A 12461-nucleotide genomic window follows, 5' to 3' on the forward strand; every position below is an offset into this window, starting at 1 on the left:
AGGCCTAAAGCAAACACTAAGTAAATAACTAAAAATATATAGCAAGAAAATCATTAAAGAAGTTAAAAAGTAATATTAGAAAATATTCAATTAATGAAAAAGAAAACAGTAATGACAAAAAAAAGACTTGAGGTGTAGAGAAAATAATAACTTAAATGAGAAATGTAAATCCTATTGTTTTGCTTAGTTTTGTTTTTATGAACTCTGGATACAAGTCCCTTATCAGATATATTATTTGTGACTATTTTCTACCATTTTGTGGGTTGTCTTTTCATTTCCTTAACATTACTTTTTCAATTAATGCTATGTCTCTCTCTCTCTCTTTTTTTTTTTTACTTAAAATGAATCAAAGCAAACGCAACATGTGTACAAATCTATAGATAAAGCTGCTCTGGAAAAAAACGCATAAATACATGGCAAAGAAATGAGACTTGGCATTTTAATGCTGATCATGCCATCCTCAGTGCCATAACACCAAATCTGTGCTTGCAACACAGTAAACTATGTGTATCTGCTATACCCTACTTCTCAAATCCAGGACTTATGAACTCAAATCAGAATTTGCCATCAAAAACTCAAACTTGAATTCCTGTACTAGGAATGTCTCCAGTAGAGAGCACTAATGCTTTTTGAATATTCGGTGTAAGTAGCTTTAATTGAGATAAGGCCTAGGAAGGAGTTACAACCATTTCCCATTCCCATATATCTGGGTACACAAGACATAGGCATTTATTCCATATCCATTAACAGTTTACAGAGCACCCACTGTCCCCAGGCACCACATTAGGCCTTGGGATCCTGAGGAGGAAAAGATACACTCTTACCCTCAAGGAATTTGGCCTAGTGAAGAAGACTGTCTCAATCCCCTAATAACATCTCCTTGCATCAATCAAGGAAAGCATTTACTAATCATGCACTTTCCTATCACAAACTACATACATATATGTAGAAAAGCACATGGACTGTAAGCATTTGCAAACAGTAGGTTCAGGAGGGCCTTAGAGAAAATCTAGTCAAAATCTCTCATTTTATACCTGGAAAATTTAAACCCAGAGTGGATAAGTGACTTACCCACGATCACGACAAGAGCTAAGATTAATATGGCACTTCCTATACGCCTAGAACTGCTCTAACAGTATTGTTTATTTAATCTTCACCACAACTCATTTTTGAAATACAAAACTAAGGCACAGAGAAATTAATTAACAACAAAAATCAAACAGCTCACAAGGGCAAAGTCAGGATTTGAATCTAAGTAGTCTTGCTCCAGAATCCATACTTTTAGTCACCATGCTATATTTAAGTAGCTATGTCTAAAGGCAGTCATGATTTTCTGACTCATGTTTTTACATTGTCTTGTTATTTTATACTGTCAGGGTTTCCAGCATCTCTAGAACCCATTGGTCAAAAATTATCAAAGAAATCTCAAGATATTATGGTACTTCAAAATCACAAGATCCTCGATTTGGGGAAAATGGCTCAATTCAACATGGATGTATATGTTACCAGAAGGTGAAGATGAAGACATGCACAGACATGAGAAATATAATAAGTAATCTTGTAATAAGTATTCTTTTATCTTACTTTGACAAATGTTGCCACTTGTGTCTCATTTCCTTGTCTTCCTGAATCACTTCCATGTACTCCTTCTCACTTCCAAATCCCAGTCTTTAAGTGTGTTGATTCTTCAATCAAATAAGAACATGTTAATGTAGACAGAGCTAGGGATTAAATCTTGAGAGGACCCTGCACTATACAAGATAGAGAAGATGTGCATTTCAGAAGCCTCAGACTTCATTTCACCCATTCATTTATTAACTAACAAATATTTATTGGGTGCCTGCCATATGCACAACAATGCACTGGGTTCTGGGGATGAGCTAGTCTATGTGATGGATGTGACCTTTACCCTCCTGAGGTCCACAGTCTTACAGCATTCCTCCAGAGTAAGTTAGGTATCCATAGTTAAGCACTTGTCAATTCTCAACCTGTTGGGCCTCTGAATGATGCCTGAGCTACAGGAGGATGAACAGAATGACTCAACAAGACTGGGGACTGCTAAGAGATGCTGTCACACTCAGGTGTGCAGACTACAGAGGAGAGAGCATGTTATTTTGAAATGACAGTAATACACTGTTTGAGTGATATGCATGAACTATAAAATAGTTTATAAATAGAAATTATTTGCATTATGATTATGTTTTGTCAGAATGCACACATCTTTTTTTGTGTGTTTGTGTCCTTGAGGACCCTGAAGAACAAAATTTTGTATCTGATTATTGAATTGGTTAAGTAAATTAAGCAAATCCAGGCATTTTATTTGATAATCAAGTTCACTCAAAAATGAAGGTAAAATTATAAAATTTACACCCACTTACATATTTGTTTCATCCTTTAGTATGCTTCCCCCCTCATTTTTACTTGTAATCAATCTGTCTGTAACTCCCCCAGTTACACAGATGCCTTTACCAGACACCAAAAGCTGTTCTGCTCACAAAAACAACAGGCTTCCTTAAGCCTTAAGTTTTTTTTTTTTTTAATTTGCCCTTTAGGTCTCAATTTCTCTGAGAAATCTGGGAAGTCCTCTCCACTTTAGCCCACTCTTTCATCTACCAATGTAAGACCCAACTACTTTTGCATTTCAATTTTGTAATGAGACAAAGGATGCCTGAGTTATTATCATACTGCTCTTTTTCATAAGGTGACCTGGTTACATTCAGCTATTATAAAGCATATTTGAGTCATAGGCTCTGAAACATGTCAATATCCTGTACTAGGAGATATTAATCAGCCCTGAATTTGCTCATATATCCAGCTACATATTTGCCTCTATTTTTTTTTTTAAAACTCTAAGTTTCTTGAGGGCACATGTTTATTTGTTTTTATATCCTCCAAAAACAATTTGGTGGAGAGACTGAATTGGAGATAAAGAAGTTAGCAGAGATAAATTAGTAGAATAAGTGGATAATTGGAAGGTGTGCCTGCATTTGGATACATAGGATTCAGGAGACAAAGACAAAGAGAACTGTGGTGTGGGGACGCACTGGGGTTTGGTTAGTTAGTCCCCACTGATTTATCATGTCCAGCCTAATGGTCCCTGGAGGAATGCTTGGAGACTTGTGGACCCCAGGAGGGCAAAGGCCACATCCATCAAATGGGCCAATGTATCCTCAGAAACCAGTCCAGTGTTTTGCACACAGTAGGCATAGAATAAACATTTGTTGGATGATAAATGAGTGGTAAGATGAAACGAAGTCTGAGATATCTGGAACATGAAATACTCCTATCTTCTTTTCTGATATAGTCCAGGATAGTTACATTAAACACATAGAAAACAGAAACTCCTGCCTAAACTGTTAGTGGCTTGCCCCAGATCTCACTGACAGAAGAGCCACCAGCAGAAGCCAAGATACCAATTCTCATACACTTTCTGACTCATATCTCTTTTCCTCTATTTCTAAAATGTTCTGAATCTTGTTCTTTTACAATTTATATTGATTCTTAAAAATTCTTAACAAACTATATATATGTGTGTATATATACATACACACACACACACACACACACATACATTTGCATACATATTATGTCCTAGTCTTAGAGAATCAGTTAAGGTTAGAATTGAAGTTCAGTATTAAATGTGTATTACAATTAACAGATAGCCTAATATTAGGCCAAGAAACACATATGCACAAATACATACTCACACAGTCATTGAGGAAAAAAAGATGGGAGGGGCATGGAATCAAGGTCTAGCTGGTATTAGACCTGGGTTACTTCAAATCAAATAAATGAAAAAGTTGACTATGAGGAACCTCAGAAACCAGCTGCTTTCACAGTATCAGGAAAACTTTTGCCCAGATTTCAACATGGTCCAGGGAACACAGATTGAATTCTTACAGGGATCCCAGCAAGCACTGTCTCAGTCACTAGCAGAACCCATCAGGGCGTTTTTTATATCACTTCACAGGAGCTAAGGAGCACTAACTCTGCTTTAATTCTAAGCTTTCAGCCTGGCTTCACTTGCAAATATTTTCTTAGAAGTCTTCATTTTATGGATGGGAAAGAGACAATAGTCAATAACTGGCTGGCTCCTGTGTGGCAGATTCCAATATGGGACCCAGATGACAGTACATATTCTTTAAATGGGATGCATGGGAAACTTTCAAAGAAATATTTGGACATCTTCCAAGAAGACAGATTAGCTGGAGATGGCGGGCATCCTGCTGCAGGAAATCGTGTTTTTCCCTTGAAGAAGAGCCTGGAAGATCACCTTCCTAACACTTGTCATAAAAGGAAGGGATGTCATATAGTTAAGGCAGAGGGTCAATCAGCACAGTGGGCTGAGAACACAGAGTAATTGGTCGTGAATATTTAAGACTGGGACCATGATAAGGGATCAGCTCACACAGAAGTGCACAGCTGGCCTTGCACAATTACAGTTTCTAGTCAAGCTACCTTATTCCAAAAACACTTGCAATGTCGACCTCATCCTGTCCTTGGACTTCTCACCACTGAGCTCATTCTCAGGGGTCATTCTCAGAATTTCTCCCAGGCCCGAGGAGAGCTCACGTTAAAACTCTGCAACCAGGAGATTGAAAAGGTCAGGAAAACATGGTGAAGTCTTTGATCAAAAATAAATAAAAATTCTTCATCAATGATAATATGCTCAATCATACACAGCTGAACCAGCAGGATGACTTTCTGAGAATGCAAAGCCATAAATGCCTTCTCACTTTTGTTCTTTTCTTCTGACCTGATGTCTCAGTAGGACTAACAAACTTGAACCCTGGTGTTGAGAAAATATTGCAAAGTAGTATTTCAATTGAGCACTGTAAAGCTAGCCAAACTTTCCCAGACCCATGTTCCTATGCTCCTCCTTCAACCCTGCGTGGCCCACCAACCTCTCCTCCCCTTTCAGGTGCTGCATGCTTCCCCTGTAGATTACATACCTCTGAGAAAAGGAATAATGATTCCTGTTTACCTTCGTATTCTGCCTCACCTCTCCAGAATTCCAGTGCTTTCTTTTATACACTGTAGACTTTCAATGTTTTAATTAATTTAAAGAAATAGAGAATTTTTCATTATCAGAAATAATTTTATAATACAGAATTGGAAAATAACTGTTAATATTGGATAATATTCTGTCTTCCATTAATCATAAAAATTTTCTCATGACACAGAGAAATCTGAACTCTTATCAAGGCAGCCACATGGAGCAGAGATGTTGACACTCAGAGTCTCTCTTTTTTAAATATTTTTTTTTATTTTTTGGTTTGGTTTGGGTTTTATTGTTTTGTTTTGTTTTTCAGGGAATCAACTCAGAAAGGCCCTGCCAAACCTAGGAGTGAGTTGATTGCTCCATGTAGGTCATGCAGTTCAATAACACAATTTGTAGTGATCCTTTCATTTCTGTTATTTGTGACTCTGCTTGTGCCATTGGGCAGAGGAACCAGCCACATTGCTGCTCACAGTCATCTCCTTTATCATATGAATGTGAGGAGCCTACCACTAGATATTGCCCCAAACCAATGGGATGCTGTAAAAAACAGAGTATTTCTATGTCTTTTTCTTCTGGATTTTCTCAGGTTACCAGAAAGAGATTGACTGAGCCCTGAGGGTGGATTGGTCATTTTAAGACAATATTTGGGGCAGATAAGGCAAACATATAGAATTTAGGTCTTTCTAAATTTTACTTCTCTTTCATGAGTCTCTTTCTGATTATTATCACCTGCACTGATCCATCTCTTCATGTAAGTAGTACTTGGTTGTTTTCTATGTGTTCACCTAAGTTCTGAGCTGCTTGAGGTCAGAAACCAATATTGATGCTTTTTTGATATTGTGCTTGATATCTAGCATACTGATGGGCACAGAATGAGTGCTTAATAATTATGATGAGACTTCTAAACACAATTTTACACTTTGACAAATTTGGCTGTGGAAATAGTGACTGAGTCTTTTAGAATTTTCTATGAACAGAATAATAAATATATATAGGAAATTTATAAAATATAGATGGGAAATAAAATACAGCAGCATCTTTCAGAGACACAGCTTCTCTTTCCAGATCCATGCAGGTGACAGATCTTTCTCTGTCCACCTCTGATGGAGACTACATTCTTTACTGTCCAGTAGCATATTCCCTTTGATTGTCTCTTAGGTATGCAGAATTGCGAGCATATTCAAACTTTCCTTCTTTCCTTCTGTCAAATTCTTGTCAGCAGTTTTACACACACACACACTCTTACCCCACCACCAATCTTTTGCAGATTATAAGCAGGAGTTCTTCAGGCTTCTGCCTAAGAGTGTGGATTTTGCAGACTGGTGGGCCTGGGTTTGAACTTTACATGATCACTTTGGATAAGTTTCTGGATTAGTTAAAATTAGCTGCCAGTTACAGAGACTGCAAAGAACAGTGGCATAAACAAAGTGATGTTTGTTTCTCTTTCACATTAAAAAAATTTCTAGAGAGACAATCCAGAACTGGTATTATGATTTCACAAATCTCCTGAGGCTTAGGCTGGTTCCACCTTTTAGGTTTGCTAAACATCAGATGAGGCCCTCAATCTCATGGCCCTAGATGGAGCTTTACCCATCACATGCAATGTAGAAAGGAGGAAGGAAGGAAAGGAAGGAGACAGAGGAATGCAAGCATCTTTGGTCTCTTAAGGAAATTTCCCAGAGGCTGTCATACACTTCCTGTTACATTTCATTGACCAGAATTTAGTATTGTGACCTCACTAAGCTGGAATAGAGACTGGGGAATGTTGTCCTTATTCCAGACAATACTCAGCTGAAATGTGGGCGGTTCACATCCTTAGAAAGAAAGGGGGAAAGGAGCATCGGAGTAGCCAAATACCAGTTATTCTATACCACTTTTTTCTTGACTGTTATTACCCATCTCACAGGAGTCTTAGGATTAAAATAAATGTTACTATGAAAGCATCTAATACAGTATATAGCATAAAACAAGCTTTCGGTTAATGTTAGTTAATATCCCTCCTTATTCCTTTTTTGTGAATTTTCTCATTTCCCTTATACCCCATCATTGGCATCCAAATTCTATTTTAAATACTTGCCCCAGTTGATGGTACTAAGCTGTAGTCTTGTACCTTTTCATAAGAGGGAGCAACAAATACATTATTATTCAATGTCAGCATTTATTTTTTAGCTTAAAGTTTGGCTTAGATTTAAGACATAGCTCTTGGAATCAAATAGACCTAGATGTGAATCCTGGCTCTGCCTCTTAGTCAGTGTCTAACCCCAGCCTCTTGCTCCCTCCATTTCTTCATCTGTGACCTGGGGTAAGATTCAGATATGAGGATTAAATGAAAATAATAGAGAGAGAGCGCCTGACAAAGTAAGTGATAGTTTTTCTTATCTTTTTAAATTTGGCCTAATCTGGGTGAACCTTCTTGAAAATGAACTCTTATTCCATTAAAAAAAAAAAAGTTTTAAAATTGGTCATCGCCATACATATCCAAATGAGTGTTGTTAAATTGTTAGTCAAACCTTTTGATAATTGTCTCCAAAATCAGTTTAAACCCAAATAGCAGCAAAGTCTTTCTTGTAATTTTTTAAAGAAAAAAACAGCATAGCTGAGCCTTAACCTTATTTAGCCTTGATTTGAATGATTTTTGGCAGATCCACTCTTAGAAGCAGAAACATTTCCACCAATGAGTATATTCCATAGCATCTTTCCCCCAGTGGCTAGTTGTTAAGCCCCTACTGTGTCCCAGAAGCTATGCTAGTTTCTGGGGACATATTGGTAAGCAGAAATGCACATGGTCCCTGCTGCTGTGGAAGTCGCAGTTACTGAGGGAGACAGGTGAATCAATCACTGAAAATAAATGAAAAATTGCCATTATTAAAGTTGTTAGGAAGGAGACATACCGGTGCTGTGAAAGTATGTGCGAACATCTTATGATCCAAGGTTGAATGGTGATTTTAGGAACAAAAAATTGACCAGTCAGTTGAAGTAAAGAGATGTTAAGAGCATATGGTTTGAAATGAGCTCAGACACAAGGTGAGCCTGCCCTTGGCATGGACCAAAACATGCCACAGTCTCCAGCACCACTCCAAAGAATGCATTTCATGGTTTGGGGCTGTCTTTAAAATAAGTGCCCGTGATATATAACTTCTCAATGTGATACTCTGAAAGGGGCTACATAACTTAGGAATAATCTAATTATTTCATAATTTATTCATGCTATATTGATAAATATTAAATTCACATATTTTTTTTTGATACACCAAGCAGAGATATCTGAGAAAATTGGCTGTAAAGTAGGATCTTTTCAGAGAGGGTCAGAGTGTTGATCTGCATTACCTGTAGTGAGAATTTGAATTTGAAGCCATTTGGCTGAATGGGGTGGCATAAGAAACACTGTTGGCAGAAGAATAGGTAGCCCACAAAGTAGCAGTGGAGGATGACCACAGGATGAGAGGTGTGAGCAGTGTGTTCCAGAGAGCAGGCAGGACTGTGCTTGGGATGGCCCATCTCAGAGCCAGCAGGCAGCCCCAATGTCCCATCTCTCCAAGGCATTCCAGGTTCACATAGACAAGAACCCAGCTTGGCACCTTGGCAGTGGGGTACCATTTCTCCTTGTCCTGTCCAGCTGAGCTAACGGGGCATCCTTTGGGGAAAATGTTGCCTCTCTGGTCTCTTTTAGGGGTTTGGAAGTTGGCTGGGAGGCTCTGTTCCCATGTAACATGTTAGGGAATGACTGAGCCTCGGGGGAAGAGCTGCCTGCCATTGGACTGTAGGTGGTTTCTTGTTCTGAGCTGATAAATTTAAGATGAATTCCATTCATCTAAAGATTTTTAAGTTCATCTCTGTAGGCAAACCTAAATGAGTTTTAGTTAAATGAGGTACCAAAATAGGCAACTGAGCAAGGGCTTGTCTTCCAAAAGCATTTGTGAGTCATGATGCAGTTTCTAGAGGCATGGTGTTGTGCACGGTGGGCAGGTTCCCAGCCCTCCCCAAGAGTATTTGTACTAGGTATTTACCCTAAGGCGTCACAAGCCTTTCACTTTCACCTTCCCAGGAATGCCATTGGAACTAGGAATTTCCCCAGCTCTTCAATTGCTCTGTAATTGGAATTCCTCCCTCAGGGTGCAGCAAACTTGTTTCGACCTCAGGGACTTCTCAATTGCTGTTCTCTGCCTAGAACATTCTTCCCCTAAGAATCTGAATGACTGCTTCCTTCTCAATGGAAGGTCAGCTCCAGTGTGACCTCAGGGATACTTTCCCTAATATCTAGATAAAGTACCACTGCCTGCTACCATCATAGTCCTTCAGACCTGGGTTCATTGCTTGCTGACTTGTTCATATTCTGTTCCCCCCAACACAAACACAAGAATATAAGTTCTGTGAAAGCATGGTTCTTGTCTCCCTTGTTTACCTGTTCTTAAGCCTGGTAGAGAGTAAACTTCCCAACCTGCTGCATGTGATAGTAGGCAAAAAGTTTACCCCTTTGGACATAAAATAGGGATAACATCACCTGTGCTTCCTGCCTCATAGAAAAACTGAGGACCTGGAGTTAGGGTGCCGAAGATACTTTTTCTCCCAGAAACTTGTGACTAATTTTTTGATTCCATATATATATATGGATATATTGCAAATATCAATACCATTTACCCAATTACATAACCCCAAAAGACTTAGAACACATTTTGTGCTTGTCTTTGCTTTGCTCCCCACTAAACTATTCCTTAAACAATAGTAATCAGTTTGTCCAGAGGCCATATCCTTAAGGTCCCTCCCTTCAGCACCCTTCCTTCACAGCTTCTTGATTGCCTTGAGTCTTTCCAGGACCACTGATAATTGTCTTCCAACCAGCAGTTCAGTTTGTATTCTTTCCCCTCTTCCACTTCCCAAATTTGTCATCCACACTGCAGGAAAATAATTGTTGTGGAAGGCAAATTCCACACCAATACTGCTTAGTTTAATAATCATGTAATGACTTGCTTTGCCACAGGATCATGTCCAAATACCTTGAAGAACCATGTAAGGCAGTCTTCCTCTGTGTGCTTCTGCAACTCTCCAGCTTCACCACTTGCCCTTCTGTCATTTCTAAATCATCAGTGCACACAACATGGACAGAATGTGCACAGTCAAGTGCCATATGCACCAACCATCCCAAACTGTTTGCAGTGCAGAGAGGAAGGATTCCAGGTGGCTTCACTCCCCTCTATCTGTGGTGTTCACATTGCCTTGTCAAACACCTGCCCATCTTTTAAGAGTCAGTTCAAGTGTACCTATTCTTAAAGAACATTCCAAACACTTGCCCTCTCCCCACCACTTCCAAGAGCTCCTCATTTCTTCCTCTGCACTGCCTCTGAGCCTTGTAGTACGCCTATTATAATACCCATGCCAGAGATCATCTCTGCCTCCTCCTCAGTGCTCCTTCATGGTCAAGTTATTTGATTCATCTCCTGAGCTTCCTGGGCCAGGCATTATACTTGGCATGTTAATCAGTATCTGGAAAAGAACAAAACAACCAAATTCAGTGTACTTATTATCTAGTAGAGGGCTTCATTCAATAACATACTTTTGACTGATATTTGAAAAATTGAAAGATCTCCTTGAAGGTTAGAGTTAGGAAGAAGGGATATTGTATTTATGCTGTTAATAGATATCAGTTGAATGGCCAAAATATTTTGTCAATGAGCTAGTGTTAACTGAACATTTACTGTGTTCAGAGTTCTGGATGTGGCCAATTGCAGGGGATGCTTGAAATAGCTTTTGGACATTTCTGAAATGACTCTGGCTTTATCATTTCACTGGGTCAAAATGTTAAATGGTCAGCACAGGTTCTCAGCTTCCAGGCAGTTTAGAACATAGTGCCTGAATGTTTTTTCACCCACTACCCTCTTAAAGGATTTTGAAACACTGTGTCCTTTCCTCATCCATTTAAAAAGATAATATGTAAAAATTTTATCTTGACTTTAAATCATTATAAAAGATGGTGCTTCTTACATTATAAATATTGATTTACAAAAACCACTCTTTTTAATGTACACAATGGAAGCTAAATTAAATACCAAAGTGATTTTGTATCTACCGTGTCATCCATATAAAAAAAAAAAACACATTATAAACAAACTCTTCTAGAAAAGCCAGGAATTTTACATAGTTGTTTCCCTTGCAGAACTCATTTCATTCCTCTTCTCCTATAAAACTTAATCCCCATATAACATTCTTGTGTTTGATATCTTTTCTTGATTACAAGTGCATTCTTAGCTCACTCTCATCCATGTACATCCACCCCTTGGCTCAGGACACCTGCTGGACATTGGTTGAACATCAATTTCACCTTTTCTGTCTCTTACTTCAAGAGACAGAAAAGGTCCTCACAAAATTGGGAAGGAGGAAAAAGAAAAGTAGAAAAGGAAATCAGTGCAGGACCTGACTTTTGGTGAGGGAGCTAAAAAGGGGAAAACACTGTTTTACTGGGACACACACAGGGAGATCAGTTGGGATTGAAGGAGATCCAATGAGGGTGAGAAGAGTGCACAGCAGATGCCTGGCTGACAGAACTGAAAGAAACCAGCACAAAATATCCCTGTAATCAATCCCCAGACCTTGACTTGAGCTGCTGATGCTGAGCTAGGAATGTCTGCTGAAGCTGAGGGAGAGGGCTGAGGCTGATGGCACAGACTGAGTCTCATGGGGTTGGAGTGTGTTGTTTTCTGTGATTGGTAGTGTCTACAGAACAGAACTGCCTGGGACCTGAATTCAAAAAGCAACATTGCTGACGCACATGGTGTGGATTATCTAGGTATCTCATGGACATATTCACTATCTCTGCAGGTCCAGGACCAAATTTGGCATTTTTGCAATAGAAGAGAAGCACGGCTCTATCAGAACCATCATAATTTTGGTCTGAGGGACCCAGGGGAAGTTCGGGTTGAAATCAGAATCCATGGCCAAAGAAACTGCATATTTCATAGGCACAACTGTGATTTTTATTGGGTCAAAGGCAGAGGGTGTGGATATGCTCTGTGGTTGTCTTGGCGGTCCCATGCCACAAGGAAGAGAGAGCCAAGAGCAGAGATCTGGGTGCACAGAAGGGGAAGTTGAAGCCTTTCCATCAGCCTTGTCTACCACATGCAAATGTAACAATAGGGATGGCACTGACCTGGTACTTCACTGAGGACCCAGCTGGGGGACTGAAGGATCATTACAGCAGGCCCTAGTGCATGACATCTTTAGATTTGTTTCCACTGGTGTTTCTGTGTAGAATTTGGACATTCCCATGGCAATAGAAAGGACAAAGGAACTGTTATGAGTGTGTATTGGAAACATTCCAACACCACATACCACAGCCTGCACCCCAGAAATGGTTTGGAAGTCTCAATTCCTATAAAAGGAGAAGCCCTAGCCACTCTCCAATCTGTGATAAACACCTAATCAAAATGAGGCTCTGTTAAACAACAAAAGTAGATTGTGTTCACCA

General features: G+C 39.2%; 1 long non-coding RNA gene across 13 annotated transcripts in view; it reads right to left on the reverse strand.

Moving 5' to 3' along the window:
- The window catches only part of LOC135320819 (uncharacterized), a 40075-nt gene that overhangs the window by 2692 nt on the left and 24922 nt on the right, over positions 1-12461 (reverse strand). For 8 of the 13 annotated variants that reach the window (XR_010380160.1, XR_010380159.1, XR_010380157.1 and 5 more), the window contains 5 exons: positions 12144-12237; positions 10371-10483; positions 4680-6816; positions 4459-4581; positions 1585-1685 (listed from right to left, as the gene is read on the reverse strand). This is a non-coding gene — a long non-coding RNA (uncharacterized LOC135320819). The other 5 variants (XR_010380150.1, XR_010380149.1, XR_010380155.1 and 2 more) reach the window with 5 other exon arrangements.

The sequence above is a fragment of the Camelus dromedarius genome, unplaced genomic scaffold, assembly GCF_036321535.1.
Source record: "Camelus dromedarius isolate mCamDro1 unplaced genomic scaffold, mCamDro1.pat HAP1_SCAFFOLD_19, whole genome shotgun sequence".
Lineage (NCBI taxonomy): Eukaryota > Metazoa > Chordata > Mammalia > Artiodactyla > Camelidae > Camelus > Camelus dromedarius.